General features: G+C 48.0%; 2 protein-coding genes across 12 annotated transcripts in view; one reads left to right on the top strand and one right to left on the bottom strand.

Annotated features, from left to right (window-relative positions):
* Positions 1–16127, bottom strand: part of LOC119166668 (uncharacterized) — a 142710-nt gene that overhangs the window by 23207 nt on the left and 103376 nt on the right. The gene's annotated exons all lie outside the window — the stretch shown is intronic.
* Positions 1–16127, top strand: part of nudE (Nuclear distribution protein nudE) — a 253723-nt gene that overhangs the window by 167812 nt on the left and 69784 nt on the right. The gene's annotated exons all lie outside the window — the stretch shown is intronic.

The following is a 16127-nucleotide window of genomic DNA, read 5'->3' as shown; positions in this document are numbered from 1 at the left end:
ATTCACCATCTCCACAGCTGCATACCGGGACGCCCGAAGCAGCAAGTTGGCTGCCAGGTGGTCAACAGCTATGAGCAAGCACTCCGCAACGTGGCACCCAACGCGCATATACACCCAGGCCAAGCGGTCACACTTTTGATATTTTGTTGAGCCGCAGGAAAAAGCGTGCAAGGCCTCTCATCTGCCTGCCTGACCACACACGCACACCGAGAGCGAACTAAACGCGCAGGCGCAACGCACACCCCAGAATGCGTGGTACAGCCACAGAATGGCACAGCTCTGAGCCCGTTTCTAGTCAGAAAACGAAACTTCTGAATTCGAGTCAGCGTGGCTGGCGTCGCGGAGCGGTGGAGACGGGCGAAGAATTTGTGTCAAGAGAGGAGAGCCGATTTGCGAGAGGAGGGCAAGAAGTTGCGATAGATTGAAGAGAAGGGAGGATAGAACGGGAGGGTGACCTTGATAACCAAAAACACAGGAAAAAGGCAGGTCGGGCAGCTTGCTTGAAAGGTCCGTGAAAAGCGCAACTCTCGCGTAGAGAAAATTGAGAGTGCCTGCGCGCTTAGAGGTCTAAGCACGGCCGCCTAGATCGGTGCACAAGGCAGTTTTCAAAGAATCGGCGGCCGTAGTCAAAGAATCGTTTTGTTGTGCCGACGGGTTTGCGTGGCCTCACATACTTCAATATTTCACGGTTTGTTCAGCGCAAATAAACAGCAGCTTTTACGCTTCCGCACGTGTGCAGAGGGCATGCTGAGCCGAGTGCCACGTGAGCGAGAACAGGTTCTAAACACGGGAAAAAAAATCACGAATTAGAGTGGGTGGGGTAGCGTACACGCGTGCACTAGAACGATACGATAAGACAAGACACAGACGGTCGGATACAGACAATGTTGGCAAATGGTCTGGTCACTTCAGGCCGGTGATGTAAACGACAGTACCAGAGATTAAAAACAGGGGAGATGGCCGACCGGTCTTAAAAAGATTGGTGGCAGTCTGAAAATACTGGTCGCGTTTGGCGATGCGGGGTTCTCAGAGTAGCTTGGGGGGGGGGGGGAGACAAAAGATAAAAGGGTGCGCAAGAAAAAGCGGTCAGAGAGAGTGGCAACAAGAGGGGCGCGGAGGCAGGGTCGGCGTTTTAACAAGAATCTATGGGCACCTCGCCGATGCCTCATCCGTGGCCGAAAGTGGTTTCTCGGGAAGTAGGCAGAGCGCCTGCTCCGTTCACTGTAACCGATCGGCGGCGCTCGGAGACGTTCGTTGTTAGTGCAATTTTGTGCCAATAATACAATTTATGTTTTCACGGTCACACAGATACTGTTTGTTTTAAGCAAAAGTTAGCTTTAAGTGGGGCCGTCATATGTGGGCTCGACTGTATATGTAAATCTAATGGCGATATTTTGCACTGTCTCACGTTTTCTTAGGTACCGAAACACATTGGCACATTCTGAAACTGCCATCTTATAGGCAAGCAGCGTTATTAAAGTAGGTAGTTACAGGTATTTTTAAAGAAAAAAATTGCTTATGCAGGACTGATGTTATAAGGTAATCGATGTACAAGGTCCATCTAATGTCTCAAGTAAGCATCAAACTTTAGCAAAGGTGGCTTGTTGGTTTTGTTGTTCAAAAAGGTAAGTGCAGCACTGAATTGACGAGGACGTGACAGAGCAAACGTGTGTGTTTTGTTGCTCCTGTCTTCGTCAATTCAGTGCCACGCTTACCATTATGATCAAGCTTTATTATCCGTTTTTTTTTAGCTTTGTAAGGCGCTGCGCTATTGGCACCTTGTAAATAAGCAGCAGGGGGTCTAAGCTAGTTTGTGTTTTCTGATCGTTTCAATGTGGCACAATGCTGAAGCAGATATGTTGGCAATAAATGCTTTGGTCATCAGGATGTAGATTTATTGCTGCATACTTCTGTTTAGTGCATAGCTGTGGCACCTTCTCAGCAGGTAACAGGCATTTTGGGGACACGATAAAACAGGGTGGAAAGACTCGGAATTCAGATGAAACAACTGTAGGCGGCTGTTCCAGATACAAGGCAATGGAGATGTGTGCAAAAGTAAGTAAATATAGTGCTTCACTTGGTTTACTTGTGCTCTGTGATGCAAGTGTGCATGTAGTGTGGTGGTGGTACAATCCTCGGCTGCTGACCCGAAGGTTGTTTGATTCGATCCTGGCCACAGCATTTCGGTGGAGGCATAACGCTAGGCGCCTGTGCAATGTTATACAACCCTAGATGGTCAGATTTTTCTCCTCCACTGTAACGCCTTTCATATTGCGCCTTTGCCACATGAAATCACAGACATTATTATTATCACTTTGTCTTTTTTTTTTATACAGTTGATCCCGGATATATTGGAACTCAAAAGCGATCGGGGATAGTTTGATATATCGATAATTCACAACATAAAGCCTATTCTAAACCTAAATTAAAGAATTTCAGGCCTCTGAAACTGTTACAAGCGCTAACATGATACTCACAGTATAATGAAGAACAAGGTGTGAACTGCAAGTTACTGCTCTTTCTTTCGCATGAAAATATTCCATGAACACTTCTTGCGCACCTTCAAGTTCCAGTCATCCTCAATATCATTGAAGCTTTTCAGATAAGCAAATTCAGCTCATTTACCTCAACAGCATTGATTGACACAAATCCCCAATGCAAGCTTTGTAGTGCGGCAAAAGGTTGGTTAGCAGCAGCAGCAGCGATGCATAACCACACGGGTACACATCCGCAGCAAAAGACACTGCAGCTATGACCTTTCCATCGATGCAGTCAGAAGCTGCTACGTCGTCACTTGCACCAATAAGTCGTGCACTGTCCGAGACGGGGCCGGTAAACACTGACAAGTCGCAGAATTCACTGAGGAACCGTACGCCAGCGGTCATGATGCACCTGAAGTCGTCACCTGGCCCGCAAGGAAAGTTTATGACGGTGCTTCACTTGACGTCGCTCTAAAGCGCCAGTCATGACTTTCATCGCTGCGTGCGAGTCGGCATTCAGTTCAACTCCCAAATAAAGATTCATCAGGAACGAGGCAAGAGGTTGCGATAATGCAAGTGTGCTAAAGATTTTTGGCATAAGCCATGTTTCCGCTGAGGGGTCCACAATCACACGAGGGCCCTTTTTTCGAGTGAAACGGTGTCATGGCGTTGTCATACCTCTGCTTGGAGCGATTTTGCGATGCCAGTGTGCGAATATGGGCAATTTGGCTGGCTTCTTCAGCTCGGCACAGTGTTTGTAGGGTCTCAACGAGGCGAGCGAGACTTCCGCCGCGCTCTTGGAGTGAACGGACACAGTAGGCACGGTCGGTACAGAGCAACAAAACCATACACACATTTATTTAACTCATTTACAATGACGACATCGTCCGGCGAATTGATACATAACTCGTTATGTAATACTCTAGGACATCGTTACTTAATGGCACGACAAATGCACAACGCGACAAACACACTAAGGCACTCAAGGTGGCGGCGCCAATGCTTGACTTACCACGCGGCACCCGGCGTCGCAGCCTGCGGTTTCACGTACTGAGGACTCACACTAGAGACAATCGTTCGGGGCAACCGCCACGCGCAGAAGAGACTCGCTCAACTCTCGCCCACCACCAAGGCCTGCCTTCCGCCAGGGGTCACCACCGGCGCTACCACTCTACCAACAGTGGTACTCAACGCGAACACAGCGCCATCTATTGTCCTGCAGTTGTCACCTCCAAAATACGACTTCTGTGCGAGACATATGTGCCACGCGGCGCAAACAACTTTATTGAGGGTGTCAGCACTCCCACATGTTTGAGCAACTGAATCGTCCGTATAGAGCTCGAATGAAAGTATTGTATCGAGGCAGCTGCGTGATTGTCGAGCATAGAGTAGGTAGAATGAAGTGAAGTCCGTGGTTTCGTGCTTTGCTGTATTATAAGCATAGGTGATGAATGGCAAAATCTCGTACCAGATCCTGTGATTTAAAGATACATACATAGCGAGCATATTAGTAAGTGTGTGGTTTGTGCGTTCCACATGGCTATTCGTGTGGGGATGATGTGGCGTTGAATGCCGAAACTGCGAAGTGCAGAGACGAAGCAATTCCTCTACAGTGTCGGCGACGAACTGGCGACCGCGATCACTCATGATGACACGAGGAGGACTATGGCGGAGAACGATGGATCGTGACAGGAAAGAGGCGACGGAATCCACTGTAGAAGATGGTATTGCAGCACTTTCCGCATATCTGTTAAGGTGATCGACGCAGACTGTGATTTAGCGGTTGTTGTTGCAAGACCGCGGAAACAGTTCTAGCAGGTCGATACCAACTCGTTCGAAAGGTGTTGTGGGCGGCGTTATAGGGTGAAGGAGGCCATGCGGACTGCTTGTAGGACGTTTGTGGAACTGGCACTTGTCGCAACTGGAGACGTATTGCTTCGTACATTGTTGCATTTTAGGCCAGTACAAGCGCTCTTAAGTTCGATGCAAAGTGCGGATGAATCCAAGATGGCCAGACGTCAGCTCATCATGCATGAAATGGAGGACGTCGTACCGCAGACTTTGGGGAACCACTAGCAAATACCGCGCACCATTTGCCGAGAAATTCACCTTGTACAACAGTCCATCGCGAAGATAAAAGTGACCACTGCCCTTGGGGCTTCTGACAGTGGCGAATAAAGAGTCTGAAGTCAAGTCATCGCGCTGTTCCCGCTGGAACGTGGTGACATCAGGAAATGCGCGTGAAACAGTTGCAAAGCAGATGTCGAACGTGTCTGTACTGTCGTCAGTCGTAGACAATGGAAGGCGAGAAAGACAATCGGTGTCGGTATGACGCCGTCCACTTTTGTATGCAACATTAAAGTCAAATTCCTAAAGACGTAGAGCCCAGCGTGCAAGGTGTCCAGAAGGGTCTCGGAAAATAACGAGCCAGCATAGGGAATGATGGTCTGTTATAATCGTGAAAGGACGCCTATACAGGTAACGATTCTGAATAGCAAATACGGCTGCCAAGCATTCCTGTTCGGTCACAGTGTAATTTTTTTCAGCCTTGCTGAGGGAACAACTTGACAAAGAGCACCGACATGCTCTCTGTCATTATGACGCTGAACAAGAACGCCTCCGATGCCAATACCGCTTGCGTTGCTATGTACTTTCGTAGGAGCGGGTGGGTCAAAATGACGGAGAATGGGCTCTGATGTCAGCAAAAATTTGAGTTGACAGAACGCAGCCTGACATTCAGATGTCCACTCGAATGCATTGTCTTTTCACAAGAGGCTGGTCAATGGGTACACGATGTCTGCAAATTTAGGCACAAAGCGTCGAAAATAAGAATATATCCCGAGAAAGCTGCGAAACTCTTTTACAGACGTGGGTGGCTTAAAGGCACTGACCGCTTCAATTTGTTGGTGGTCAAGCCTGTGTCCATCTTTGTCTACCAAATGGCCAAGGATCAAGGCCTGCTGTTCACTAAACCGACACTTCTTGGAGTTCGAGACCAAGCCAGCCTTTCCCACACAGTGAAGAACGAGGCTCAAACGAACGTTATGTTCTTCGAATGTGCGGCCAAAAATAACGACGACGTCCCGATAGCACATACAGATCTCCCCTTTCAGTCCGCGAAGAATCGAGTTCATACATCCTTGAAAAGTTGCGGGGTCATTGCATAGCCGAAATTGCATCACATTGAACTGATATAGTCCATCCGGTTTTACAAATTCTGTTTTCTCTTTGTCAGCAGGGTGCATGGGGATCTGCCAATATCCTGATCGTAGATTGAGTGAAGAAAAGTATGAAGCGGAATTTAGACAGTCAATTACGTCATCGATCCGAGGCAGCGAATGTACATTTCGTTTAGTCAAGGCATTCAATCGTCTATAATCAACGCAAAACCTCTAGGAACCGCCTTTCTTGTGAACCAAAATCACAGGTGCTGCGCACAAGCTGCACGATTCTTCCATAACGCCCTTCTGCAACATGTACTGAACTTGTCAGCTATAACTTTTCCCTCGGATGACGACACCCTGTAAGGTTTTTGCCGAACCGGATGGGCAAAGTTTGTGTCAATTGTATGCTGTGGTCGAGAGCATGGTAAAGACAGTTGCTTACCCTTTTGGCCGAAGTCAAACACTGATCCATGTCGTTGTAATAGTTGAACAAATTGTTGTTGTTCACGTGACCGTAGCGTCTTGCTAACCATGCTCAAAATGTGGGACTCATGGGAAGGAAAGAAGGAAGGAAGGAAAAACTTTATTTGCAAGGGTTTGGGACAGGGGTCATGAGCTTGATGGGTGGGGCCCCAAGTCCAGGGCTCCACTGGCCGCCGCCGTTTGTCTGACGTGCCACAGAAGTGCAAGCTGCACCTCTGGGTCAGAGCTGGCGAGCTGTGCCTCCCATTGCTCGAAAGTATTTAAAAGCTTGTACTGACCTAAAAAGGTATCTAAATTTGGTGGTCGTTTTAGGCATCCCCACGAAATGTGGTAGAGCGATGGCGAGCCGCCACACCACGGACAAGCACAACCATACAGCGTTGGAAAAATTTTGTGTAACCTTTGAAGATTGGGAAAGACTCCCGTTTGAATTCGGCGGAGGTCAATCGCGTCCTCCCCTTCTAATGATTTGTGGGGGCGCTGTATTTTTGTCGCATGCCTCGCTGGTTAGCAAGAATTTCGCGAGGGGCCATTCTGGATGGGTCATTATCCTCCTCGATAGCTTCCTCCTGGAGTGTTTCAAAGGATTGAGTGTGCTGTCGAAGCTCTGCTCGGTTCGTGAGCTCTCGAGCACAAGCGTCAGCACTTTCGTTCCCCTCCAGGCCTGCGTGTCCTGGACACCAGATCAGTCTGTATTTGTTCGTCAAGCTCCCGCCTAAGAACTTGCTTATTTTTATCGGAAGGCGGCCTCTTAAAAAGAAACGGCACGCTTCCTGCGAGTCGGAAATGATAGTTGTCTGCGGTTCATCTCTTTGTTCCTGCGCTTTGATTGCAAGGGCAATGGCAAAGCATTCCGCCTTGGCGATCGTGGACGTGTACAGTGATGCACATGTCACCATGCAGTTGTCGTTGCTAAGTACCGATGCAACTGACCGTTTAAAATTGTACCTTGAAGCGTCCACATACAAAACATTTGATTTATTTTTGAATGTTTTTCGGAGCCATCGCACTCTCTCCTCTCGGCGCTTCCTGTTTGTTTTTACGTCCATGTTCTTGGGCAGTGGTGAGATCGAGATCTTGCTGCGGACGGGATCCGGGATTTCTACAAGAACCTCGTCCATGTTCTGGGGGTACGGCGGAAAGCCCACCCTAGAAAGTATCTCTCTCCCCGCTTTAGTTTGACTTAGACGGTTTCTCTGCGCAGTCAGTACCGCTGTCTTTAGCTCAGGGTATGTATTATATATACCGAGGTCTAAAAGCTTTTGGGTTGGTGTGCTTACCGGTAGCCCTATGGCCACTTTGTAGGCACCCCTAATTATAGACTCGATGGTTTCTTCTTCTGATTTGTTTAACACGTGGAAAGGTAGACTATACGTAACCTTACACAGTACAAGTGCCTGTACTAATCTAATTGTGTCTCCTTCCTTCATGCCCTGTTTGTGGTATGTTATTCTATGGATCATTCGTGCAACTTGTTTCGTGGCTAATTTTAATATATTTATTGTATGGTTCGCTCGTCCATTACTTTGAACCCAGTAACCCAGAATACGTGCGACGGTCCCCTCACGTACTTTGACACCTTCAATGTTTATGTCAATGCTTCCGTTACTTTTGTATCTTTTTCCATGTACCCTGATAATTTCAGATTTTTCTGGGGCACAGCTGAGCCCGCTTGCCATCGCAAAATTTTCAACTGCTGTTGCAGCCTTTTGAAGTGTCTGCTCTTTGTTAGCTAGAGATCCACGCGTTGCCCATAGGGTGATATCATCCGCATAGAGAGTGTATCCTAACTGCGGAACTCCATCCAGAGCTCGCGTGAGTCCTAACATGGCGATATTAAAGAGCAGGGGAGAGAGGATGGCTCCTTGAGGGGTACCTTTGTTTGGCATCTCAAAAGCGTCTGACGTGACTTGTGCTACGCTTATCGAAGCCCGCCTTTCTGTGAGAAATGCCTTGATGTAATCGTAGGTGTTTGTCCCACATCCCATGTTGTTTAATTCTGTTAGGATGGCCTTATGCGAGATATTGTCGAATGCTCCTTTTAAATCAAAGGCTAGTATTAGATATTCTCCTCCTGTAGGTATATAGCTCAAAACTTCCTCTTGTAGTAGGAGAAATGCGTCTTGGGTGGAGAGGCCGTTGCGGAAACCCAGCATAGTGGCTGGAAAAAGGCCGTTGTCCTCTATAAAGTTTTGGAGCCGATTATGAATAACCCTTTCGAAAAGCTTTCCCATGCATGACGTCAAAGATATGGGCCTGAGTGCCTGCAGGGATGGCTTCTTCCCGGGTTTCGGTATCGTAATAATTTTGGCTACTTTCCATTCCTCGGGTATCTTCCCTTTGAGCCAATAGTTGTCATTAAAATGGTTTGTCAGTGCCTCTATAACCTTATCGCTGAGGTTCCTTATCATTGCATTTGTGATTTGATCTGAACCAGGGGCAGAATTTCTCTTGGCTGCTTGGGCAGCCGCAAAGACCTCTTCCTTGGTGATTGGGGCGTCGAGTCTCTCGTTTTTCGCACCAGTATACTGCATTTCAATACTGCAACTATCGGTATTCTCTCCTATGTATCTGTCCTTAAGTGCTTGTATTAACTCCTCCTCTGTGCCCGGAAAATCATGCATTATTCGTTGTAGTGTTCTGTTCGAGGCCAATTTTGATTTTTCTGGGTCAAGCATGTTCCTTAGGATGGCCCGAGTTTTCGCAGTGCTCAGAGTGTCCTGTAGTGAACTGCAGAACTGGATCCATCCCTCAGTTGCAATTTTGTTAGCGTATTGATTTGCCTCCTCTCCTAAAGCAGCGATTTTGCGGAGAAGGTTCCGGTTGAGTCGCTGGTTTTTCCAACTTTTCAGCATACGGCGCCTGCTCTCCCACAGGTGGAGCAGGTGCCTGTCGACTGCAGGAGTCTCTGCTGTTCTTGCGATACGTTTAGATGTTTGTTTGTGAACTGAGATTATGTACTCTGACCATTCCCCAATCGACTCCGGTACAGAGTCGGGTGAGGGATCACGTCGTCTGTATCTTTCCCAGTCAGTGATCACCACGTCTCCTATGACCCTGCGTAGTTTTGGAGTTGAGAGGGAAATACGGATTATGTAGTGATCGCTGCCGAGATTCTCTTCCAGGTTTGTCCAGTTAGCGTCGTTAACATTACGTGTGATTGTCAGATCTGGGAACGTGTCTCGACTTACGCTGTTACCCAGCCTCGTAGGTGTTGTGGGTAGAGTAATTAAGCTCAATCCTAGTTTGGATACGGCGTGTTCGAGACGTGTTCCTTTAGGGGAATCTCTCGAATAACCCCATGTGGTGCTGGGTGCGTTAAAGTCGCCCAATACCACAAGTCGATCTTTCGCCCCTGCAATACCGACGACATATTTAAGCAGTGCACCAAAGTCCTCGTGTTTCTCTTTGGGAGGGCTGTACATATTTAATATTACGGTTTTCACTTTGCCTCTCTTCAGAGGAAGAAGGGTGATTATCTGATGATTTATCCGCAGACTTTCTATGTGCTCAACCTTTGCTGCAATACATTTGCTAACCAGCGAGGCTACGCGGGGATAATTTGGATCTTGCAAACAATAATATCCCTGCAGTTTGACCATCTTGGGCCCAACCTCCTGCAGGCATATTACGTCTGGCTGAATTGGTACCGAGTTCATGTAATTTTGGAGTGCTGCGGCGCGCTTGTGAAAAGTGCGACAGTTCCACTGCCAAATCTCTAAATGTTCTACACTTTTTATATTATTTTTGGCCATGCTGCATGGTCGTATCCATGCTGTCGCGGCCCGCTTTGGATGGTTTGTCAATACCTGGGGCGGAAATGGAGCGTTTGTTTAGTGCCCTCTACAAGCCTCCCACAGCATCGTTAACATACTGCCTCTGAATTTTCAGTTCTTCTACGACAAACGTTTTCATTTCCGCCATGAAATCACCTAGAAGTTTATGTAAAGCAGCTATGCTTTCCCTGTTTGCTTGAACCTGCATCTGCACTAGCTTTACTAGTTCACTGCTTTCTGATTGATTAGCGAACGAGTCTTCGTCTATCGTTTCCGCGCTCGTTTCTGCATTATCCTTCATGTGGGCTACCACGGTGGGGTTGCCTATCGACCCTGGGTTTTGAATTTTCTTAATTGCATTTTCTAATTTGATTTCCATTGACGAGATGGCCATTTTATACTCTTCCCGCTCCGCAGCCATTTGATTTCTAAGCTGTTTAATTTCTTGTGTTAATCTTTTGTTCTCCTCTAGAATTTTCCTATACTGTAGGCTATCAGTTGCAGGAAATTTGGGAGGCACTGGACTCGCCCAGCTCACCTTGGTTGGTTTTTTGTTTTGTACGTCCTGCGTACTAAGGCCAGTGGTTGCTGCTACTGCTTCTTCTTTCCTGGCATGGGCGGAGCTTGTTTCCAAGCTTCTGCTCGATGTTTTCTTCAAGTTTGGCTTGCCAGGGGCCTCCGCAGGCTTGCTAATATTCCGCTGTTGCGGGGTTTTTGATGATGATCTCGATCTTGATCGTGATCTGGAGCTGGATCTAGATGCCTGCCGCGTCTGGAGCGTCGCTTCCTCTCGGTCTGAGCTGAACCAACGAGGAGGTTTCTGCTGGTGTTGCTCAAATTGCGGGAAATCCTTCTCGGCATAGGTACACTCTGTTTGTCTTCGAGGCGTCTCCACTCGCGATTTTCGGGGGGCCACATTTTTCAGTTTCTTTTTGCATGATTTGTCTCCTGTAGCATGCTCTTCACCGCATATGGCGCAGTTCAGGGCACATTCATGTTCTTGAGTAGGATCACGCGTCCCACACTTGGAGCACACATTGGCGTTCGGAGCCAAGCACACGTCGGATCGGTGTCCAGTTGATCGACAAATCTTGCAAACCTGTACGGTAGGCTTGTATGAATAACAGATCGCCTCTGCACCCATAAAATAGACACACCTGGGGAGCACGTCACCCGTAAAAGTTATTATTGCTGACTTCGAAGATCCCAGCATTCTGGCTCTCTCTATCTTTCACCCCTTGTGTCCGTATTCGTAGGTTTGCCATCAGGTCGGCCTGAGTGGTTCCGGGCGGTAGTCCGTGAACGATGCCTCGCAGCACGTCTTCTGGGTCGGCCACGTACGCATTGAAGGGGTGAATCCGTCCTCTGATTTTCAATTCGTTGATCTCTCTCAGCCTGCCCGCCACTTGTTCGTGTGGCGTGGACAATATTATGATGTTCGATCCGGGGTGGACCCGCAGCAAAAAACTTTCTCCTCCAAAGCTCTTCCGGCAGGCCTCTATCACTGCCATAGAGAGCTTGGATCCAAATAGATTTTTCACTGTGAGGCCCTTGTGTGGTCTCAGGATAACCTTTATGTCTTCCTTTGGAAGGGGCGTCGGTCCTCGGCGTTTTCTGTGCTGGAAATCCCGCTTGACTTGGCTGTCCCGTGCTGCGTCGGCAAGCGGATGGCCTGCTGACTTTTCGTTTTTCTTCTCTAGTCCCTTCTCGGGTTCTTTCTGGCTTTTTTTAAGGTTCTTTTTTCTTCTGCGTGAAAGGACGGTGTGCCAGCCGTCCCCCGTCCAAGTAAGAGCCAGACCCGCGTCGTCATCGTTCTTGTTATCGAGAGACGCGGCGCTGGGCGCTCGCGCGTCGTTACTTGGTTCCTCATTTAACGAGACGCTACTCGCGTCGCTCGGTTGATTCTCCGACACCAGAGATGCGCCGGGAGGGTCTTCGTCAACGTCCATGTAAACGAAGAATTTCTAGGCGTCCTTATGCATGCATGCTCAGTAGAAACAGGGGAATGGGCCGACCTCCGTTTTCCTCTGCGCAAGACGCATAGTCCGAAAAGGAGGTTAAATGGCACTCACCATTGACTTCCAACTCGGTCAGAAAATGTCGGAGAAAGTCGGTCGAATAGTGGTGAGCCAGTCGACGCACCCGTCGCCGCACCGCGCCCGGTTTAGCGTCCCGGCGCCGCCGACCGAAGCCGGTGATACGGTAAGCTGCGTTCGTGCGCGTCGTATCTTCAAAGGTTGATAATTTAGCTAAAGGTTGATAATTGAGAATAAGCTGGTCCAGGTCCCAGATTTTGGTGTCCTTCAAGTCCTCGCAACTTCACGGAAAAGATGACGCACTCTTCAAGTAGACTTGAATGAAATTTCCACCTGAAAGCGTTTCATAAAGCGGAGAGCGATGTGAGCACGTCCTCACCGCCCTACGCCACCTAGCGGATCTCCCCGGACTCATGGGAGGTACTCTGTTTAGAGGTGCCCACGCGTTTCTTACTTTCCTCGCAGGTGAGGGTGACAATAGAATTTTCTGTGACGCCATGGAACAGTGCGAGCTTCATTCCTCGAGGAAGGATAATCGGTGCAGACGAAGAATTAAGTGCCCACAAATACGCACAGCCATTAGTAATTGAAATAATCGAATGAGGCACTATTACATCTTTCTTTGCACACTGAACCATGAGAGATTGAAAGCCAGCATCAAAGACTGATACTGAAGCTATTGGAGTAGATACGGCTACTGAACTCATAGACCATGGTGGTAGACCATGTCAGCTATGACATGGTGGTAGACCATGTCATACATAGACCATAGACCATGTCAGCTCTTTGGAAACAATCGGTAAGTCTTCCGGAGGCAACTGCTGCTCAACTATGGCGGGAAGGGCATTACCACCACTAACAGAAACTTCACCCGTACCGCAGTCGACGAAAGAGCCACACTCTTCGGAGAAGTCAATGCCGAGAATAACATCATGTGTACACCGTTTCAGAATCAAGAACTTAGTTGGGAACGCCTTTCCCGCCAAGAACACATTGACGGCTCATACTCCTACGGGTTGAAGTATATCCCTGCCCATGCCACGAAATCTACCAGAATCCTGATACGAAAACATAACTTTGTGGCCTAAGCTATTTTTAAACGAACTGCTCATAACAGAAACTGTGGCACCAGTATCCACTAAAGCTGTTGCACACAATTCGTTTATTGGCACACATATCCGGTTTTCGACCATCGTAACTGGTGGAGGTATATGAGGTGAATCCTGTTGTGCGACCTCACCTTCATCGGCCGCGCCTGCTAGGTTCCCGGCGGTGGTGGTGGCGACCGCCGCCATAGAGGTGAAGGAGAGCGATGCGTTCGGCCAGGCAGAGGTGTCAAGCTACGGTCAGAAGCGGGGGAGGTTCCACGCTGGCTCTCTTGTCCTAGGGTGCTGTTGAGATACGTGGGTTACCAAGGATCATAATAATAATTGTGTCCACCGCGAAGAGGTCTTGAACGATGGCCTGTATCTCGATGTCATCTCTCTCTGCCGTCGGCAGAACCGAGCAATGTGTCCTGGAGCACCACAGCTGTAGCACACAGGAGGTTGACGGTATGCATTTTGGAAAACATCGCGAGGTTGTGGTGACACAGGTGCGTATTCGTTCGGGTTCTGATAGGCAGCGGCCAGCTGTCGAGGGCAACTTAAGCGGCGCGGGTGCCTGGTGTCTTGGTAGTGACTGCGCTGCGGCCTCGGTAGTGTGCCAGAAACGTAGTCATACTCCTCGATGCCTGCTGCAACAATGGAAACAGATGCTGATGCTGGTCTGGAACCGGCAAGGATGTAGCCTCGCAAGGAGTCGCGCGAGTGCGTCGACTAAGCTCTTCACGCACGATCTCACCTGTCGTAGACGCAAGATCAGAAGTCGCGTAGTTGTCAACACTCGTTTTCGTTGTCACATTAGGTAATCGACCGAATTTAGGAGCAATGTGCCTCATCTTCAGCGTCTCAAAAGTGGGACAGTGCCGTATGACATCGGCTGCTGTACCAATGCTGTCTTTGCCGATAAGAAAGTGATAAACATCGTCTGCGATGCCCTTCAACAGGTGGCCGACTTTGTCCCCCTCGGACATGCAAGAGTTAGCGGTCTTGCGTAGTTTCAGTGTCGCCTCGTTGTACATCGTGCACGTTTCGCCTGGGACCTGGGCTCTTATTTGCAGCAGCGTTTCTTCGGCTTGCTTCCTCTTTGCCACGGTGTCCCCGAAACACGCCTTGATTTCGGATACTAAGCGTTACCACGTTGGAGGGCGTCTTCATGGTTCTCATACCATGCGAGCGCCATGTCCCCCTAAGAAGAACACCACGTGAGTCAACTGAGTTGCCGCGTCCCAAGAGTAGTAGTTGCCCACCCGCTTGTAATGTTTGAGCCACTCATCCACGTCCTCGCAAGATTTTTCCCCAAAAAGACTGGGCTCTATCAGATGCTGACGCTGCCATAGACTAGCCGCAGCTGAGGTGCATAGTAAAGATATCGCTGGAAGAGGTGGTGCAGTGCTGTCACCTGTGGGGTTCAGGGTTCCGTCTTCACCGTGAAGCATCTCGACCACCAGCAGTAACGGGGGTTGCCCAGCAATGCGGCGGCTTCGGCGTAGCTCAGGTTGTTGCAGAACAGTGTTGCTTGGTTAGGTACCCAGCACTTCCACCATAAAACCGTTACGGTTAGATTGAGTTTAACTGCGTTTATTTTCGGGGATGATAGCGAACATAGGCTGAGCCAAGTCACTTGCTCTACCTTTGTCCCCAAAACATGGCCTGGCTCATACCGTATCAATGTTTAAGTAAGCACACAAAAATTTTTTTAAATGTCCTGGACATATTGTCTTACCAACAACTTCTACAAAAAGCCGATTACCAAAGTCTGTATGATGTGCACACATATAGACAGCTTTACGGCACTCACCAATGTCTCAGAATCTAAGTGCAGGAAACGGAATGACTATAGCTTAATTTGTTGTGAAATGGCACAGGGATGACTGACAGGAACTGCTCAAAAAATGAAACCTGAGAAAATGGAGCTCAAAGAAATAGGAGCTATAAGCTGATAAAATGAAACTCAGAAAGAAGCTGGCTTTATTTTTCACTCTAGCAATGAATCATTGTGACTATCTTGAGCTCCAATCTGTCCTTTTTATTATGATGCCAATATGGTGGCACTTTGCCAAGGGAAAGCTGAAAATTTCCTTTTTACTATGCCCAATTTTCACATAGCTTTTGACGACAGCCCACCAGTAAAATGCTTGTTTCTCAACTTCTACTATTTAATTTGATCTGAAATCACACTATGATGTAAAGCATGGTCTCGGGATTACAGGAAAAAGTTATTAGAGAAACTGAACATTTTGACCCAATTTACAATTCCCATTGCCACGTCCCAGCTTAGTTGAAGAATTTCATGTTAGAAATATGGGAAAGTAGTGTATAAGGCAAGCTTTTATCGTGGTGTTCAATAAGAAATTCGACTTGATGAGAAGCACGAGGCTGACCTCACACATCCTGCTGCAGATGTGTGAAGTCAGCCTCAAGCTTTGTTGGTCTTTTCATCACGTAGGGTTGCTGAATGCGTTTTTAGTTTTATCTTTACCGGCAGGGGTCATCTGTATTTCTCAGAAATTAAAGTGCATTTCATTGTTTCAAATAAGAGAGTTGTCAGTTTAAGTCTGTGGTGTCTATTTCTGCCTTGTCCATGTGTTGTGCAAAAAAAGTCATGAGTGTAATTGAACCACAAAGGCAGCAAGCTCACATAATGACCAATAATGTCATTTCTCATGTTGCAAAAAAGACAGTTTAGCAATTCCCACATGTCTCAAGGCACTAGGCCAGAGACTATCTTTTTTTTTTTTTTTCATGCACTAATAAGTGAAGTCTGCCTGTGGCCACAGCACAGAGCATGCGCTTGGGCAAAGAGATGCAGGAAAGCAGCAAAGCACAGTTGTGCATCGTTTTTACAGCAATGGCTTGGTGTGTTAGTTCAGAGTACCAGTGCCTCTCTTTCACAACTTTTTATTGCGGCAGCAGTTATATAGGCACTATTGATGAGTTTTCGCTATCGCCGTCCTGTATAAAGTCCGAATTGATAACAGTGCCCTGCACATTGTACGATAGTCTGATATAAAGAAAAGGATGCATCCGGGGACGAGAGTGTGGCTAAAGCAAAGATTACACAAGCCGGCCTATCTTTATCGTTTAG

The sequence above is a fragment of the Rhipicephalus microplus genome, unplaced genomic scaffold, assembly GCF_043290135.1.
Source record: "Rhipicephalus microplus isolate Deutch F79 unplaced genomic scaffold, USDA_Rmic scaffold_16, whole genome shotgun sequence".
In the NCBI taxonomy this organism is placed as follows: domain Eukaryota; kingdom Metazoa; phylum Arthropoda; class Arachnida; order Ixodida; family Ixodidae; genus Rhipicephalus; species Rhipicephalus microplus.
This window is presented reverse-complemented; position numbering and strand designations above follow the sequence as displayed.